We start from the raw sequence: 4,573 nt of genomic DNA, 5'->3' as shown, positions 1-4,573 counted from the left end.
CGAAGGCAGACGCTTAACGACTGAGCCACCCAGGCGCCCCCCAAATCTTCATTCTTGATGAATCTAAATCCTCAGAATTGAGTTCCTAGGTTTTTTCTTTAACTTTTGCTATCAGACATGGAAGAAAGAGCCATACCAGCAAATCACATGGGTTCTAGACATAGTCCGCCCTACCGTCATTGTATAGCTGCAATGCAATATCCCTTGGTATTTGGGATAGTCACCCCAGAAGGTAACCTCCTTCTGTGCTCTGAGCCCAGGCAAGCCTTAATCTCCAGCTGAATGGAACCATTGTTACATTTAGTGAAAGGATTCTTCCCTTGGTGAAGTCAATGTTGTCCATGCTCCTTCCACATTCCCCAAGTCCTTGGGTACACTGGAAGAACCTCCAACTGCCAGGAAAACTGCAGTTCTTTCCCTGAGGGCTTTCTCTGGCCACTGGAGCCTGCCCTACTAACATTGGACAGGCTGAAAGTTCTGGGGAATGGTACTCCCATCCAGAGCAACCTTCAAGGAATACTGGATGGGGATTGGTGAATAAATACCCCAGTTCCCTCAGCCCTCACGTGGGATGGTCCTGAGGCTCAAGTATTATTATTATTATTATTATTATTATTATTTTTAAAAGATTTTATTTATTTGTTTATTTGACAGAGAGAGAGAGAGTGACAGCAGGAACACAAGCAGGGGAGTGGGATAGGGAGAAGCAGGTTTCCCGCTGAGCAGGGAGCCCGATGCAGGGCTCGATCCCAGGACCCTGAGATCACGACCCGAGCCAAAGGCAGACACTTAACGACTGAGCCACCCAGGAGCCCCCTTTGACAATTTTTTAATTGAGTTGTTTGTCTTTGTGCAATTGATCTTTAAGCTGATGCTGATAATTTACTAAAAATTTCTGTAAGACGAAATAATAATTCTATAAGACGAATAATTCAGTAGCTTCTTTTGGATTGTCTTGACACACAATTAGGTCATTTGCAAAAACAGGTTTGTTTTTTCCTCACCAAATAACAAGCATCCTTGTCCTGTGTCTGGCCTCAGAAGGAAAGATTTCGTTATTAAGTGTGATGTTTGCTATAGGTTTTTTATAGATATTCCTTATCAGGTTACAGAAGTTCCCTTCTATTCTTAGTTTGCTCAAAGTGTTAATCTTTAATGGATGGCAAATTTCATCAAATGTGTTTTCTGTTTCTGAGATGAATATATAGTTTTTACTCTTTCCTCATATTCATGTGGAGGTTTACATTAATTGATTTTTCTAATGTTATAAATTCCATTTATACGATAAGCCAATTTGGTCATGGTGTATTCTAGTTATATATATATAACTGGTTTTAGGTTGCTTAATGTTTTATTCATTTAGGATTTAAAAACTTATGTTCATGTGTGAGATTAACCTGTTATTTTCCTTCCTTGTACTATCTATGCCAGGTTTGGGTATTAAGATTATGTTATATGAGTTAAGACATGCCCTCTTATTTTTTATGCTTTGTGGAATAATTTGTGAATCTTTAGAAGCATTTGCTTCTTGAATATGTGGCTGAATTTAGTGATGAAGCTATCTGGTCATGGAACTGTCTTTGCTGATCCAATTTCTTTAATAGTTGTGGATTATTTGGGTGTTCTGTTTATTCTTAGTTTTTTATTTTGACTTTGTCAATTGATTTCTCCATTTTTAAAAATCAACATCACTGAAGAATAGTTTACACACAATAAATGCACCCGTGTTAATTTTACAAGTCAGTGAATTTTGACAAATGTATATACCCGCAATAAAGATATGGAATATTTCCATCCCCAAAAAGATTTCTTTGTACCTCTTCCCTGTCAATCCTCTGCATCACCCCTCACCTCAGGCAACCATTTATCTACTTTCTGTCACTGTAGACTAGTTTTGTTTTTGTTTTTTTTTTTAGAATTTCATTTAAATGAAATCATATAGGAGGTACAGTTTTGTGTCTAGCTTCTTTCACTTGCGTAACATTTTGGAAATTCATTCATGTTGTTGCAAGTGTCATTAATTCATCCCTTATTATTGCTGATGGGGATTGGTGGATAAATATAGTGGATAAAGTGTATTATCCCATTGTATGGAGGTAACACAATTTATTTGTCCATTCACTTGTTGGTGGACATTGGGATTGTTTTGATTCTTTTTTACTATTTTTTTTCTTTTTTACTATTTTGGCTAACGCTACTACAAATAGTATTGTATAAATTTTCAATACTTGTAATCAAATATTTTTGTTTCTCTTGGGTATGTACTTAGAAATGGAATTGCTAATCATATGGTAAGTATGTGTTTAACTTTATAAGAAATTTCCCAAGTGGTTGTACCATTTTACATCCCTATCATCAATGTATGAGAGGTCCACTTGCTTCATATAGTTGCCAACATTCAGCATTTTTTTTTAAAGATTTTATTTATTTATTTGACAGAGAAACAGCGAGAGAGGGAACACAAGCAGGGGGAGTGGGAGAGAGAGAAGCAGGCTTCCCGCTGAGCAGGGAGCCTGATGTGGGGCTCGATCCCAGGACTCTGGGACCATGACCCAAGCGGAAGGCAGACGCTTAACGACTGAGCCACCCAGGCACCCCAACATTCAGTATTTTTATTCTTTTTAATTTTAGCCATTCCGGTGGGTATGCAGTGGTACTCCACCATAGTTCTTCTTTATTGAGGTATAATTTATATATAGCAAAATGTTTAGATTTTGAGCACGCCATTCACTAATTTAATAGATAGATGCACTCATGTATCCCACATACCAGTTAAGGCACAGAACATTTCCATAACCCCAAGGACATTCTCCTGTGCTTTGTCCCAGTTATCCACACTACCACAGAAGCAACTACTGACTTCTTTTTTTTTTTTTTTAAAGATTGTATTTATTTATTTGACAGAGAGACACAGCGAGAGAGGGAACACAAGCAGGGGGAGTGGGAGAGGGAGAAGCAGGCTCCCCGCCGAGCAGGGAGCCTGACGCGGGGCTCGATCTCAGGACCCTGGGATCATGACCTGAGCTGAAGGCAGACGCTTAATGACTGAGCCACCCAGGCACCCCAATCTTTTTGCATTTTAACCATTTAAGTGAGTATGTAGTGATATCTCATCGTGGACTTAATTTGTATTTCTCTGATAACTAATAATGTTGAGGTTTTTCATGAGCTTGTTAGCCATTTATTTTTGTAAGGGTGTGATGTGTCTGTTCAAGTCTTTTCCCATGGTTTTTTTTTTGTTTTTTTTTTTTTAAAGATTCTATTTATTTATTTGACAGAGAGAGACACAGGGAGAGAGGGAACACAAGCAGGGGCTGTGGGAGAGGGAGAAGCAGGCTCCCCACCCAGCAGGGAGCCCAATGCGGGGCTCGATCCCAGGACCCTGGGATCACGACCTGAGCAGAAGGCAGACGCCCAACAACTGAGCCACCCAGGCGCCCCCCCCCCATGTTTTTTATTGAGTTGTCTGCCTTTTTCATTATTGAGTTGTAGGAGCTCTTTATATAGTCTAGATACAAGGCTTTTGTCAGATATGTATGTTGCAAACATTTTCTCTCAGACCATGACTTATTGCATTACTCAAGGTGCTGGATTTTGTTGTTTTCCAAAATGCTGGACTTGCTTCTAACAGGCAATTAGTTAACTTATTCATGATAAACTTAATTCTTTTAAAGCTTATTTTTTAGATGTTAGGGAAGGTCTAAATTTGCCTTTACTCTAAGGTTAAAGTTGCCCTACTAACTAAAGTGTTTGTTACCTTTCTGGAGTCTCTACTGAGTGTCCTGAGTGTTTTGTTTTGTTTTTGTTTTTGTTTTTATTCATTTGATACACAGAGATACAGAGAGAGAGAGAGAGCATGAGCAGGGGGAAAGGCAGAGGGAGAGGGAGAAGCAGGCTCCCCACTGAGCCAGGAGCCCAATGTAGGGCTCGATCCCAGGACCCTGGGATCATGACATGAGCCGAAGGCAGACACTTAACCATCTGAGCCACCCAGGCACCCCTGTCCTGAGTGTTTTAACAAGGATTCTCCACTCTGGATGGCCAACTTAACTATATCCTAGTCTTCTGTAATCTCTGGGAAGTCTTTAGCTTACAGCAGGCCACTGCCTCTCTCAGATGTGTGGAGTTTCACCCCTACATACATGGCTTAGTCTTCAACAGCAGTCTCTAGGACACTCTGATGCATATTTCTGGAGCTCTTTGCATACATAGCTCCTTTATCTTTAGTATTCCATTCTGCAAATTCCAGTTGTTACAGCTTCCCCAAACTCTGATCTCTCAACTCAACCCAGCAAACCCACTGCTTTAGGAAAACTTCCCAGCACTGTGGTCTAGACAGTGCCTCCAGGCAGAAACTGGAACAATCATAGGGCTCACCTTGTTTTTCCCCCTTCTCCTAGAGATCTCGGCCCTTTACTGCCTATCATCAGTGTCTAAAACAGTTGTTTCATATATCTTTTCTAGTTTTCTAGTTGTTTACAGCAAGACAGCAAGTCCAATCCTTGTAACTTCATCATGATGAGATAGAATTCCCTTTTTTCTTCTTGGTTTAAGTCAGAATTATTTTAAGTCA

This window comes from Phoca vitulina, unplaced genomic scaffold, assembly GCF_004348235.1.
Source record: "Phoca vitulina isolate PV1807 unplaced genomic scaffold, GSC_HSeal_1.0 scaffold92, whole genome shotgun sequence".
In the NCBI taxonomy this organism is placed as follows: Eukaryota; Metazoa; Chordata; class Mammalia; order Carnivora; family Phocidae; genus Phoca; species Phoca vitulina.
The sequence above is the reverse complement of the archived record's forward strand: the minus strand, read 5'-3'. Positions refer to the sequence as shown.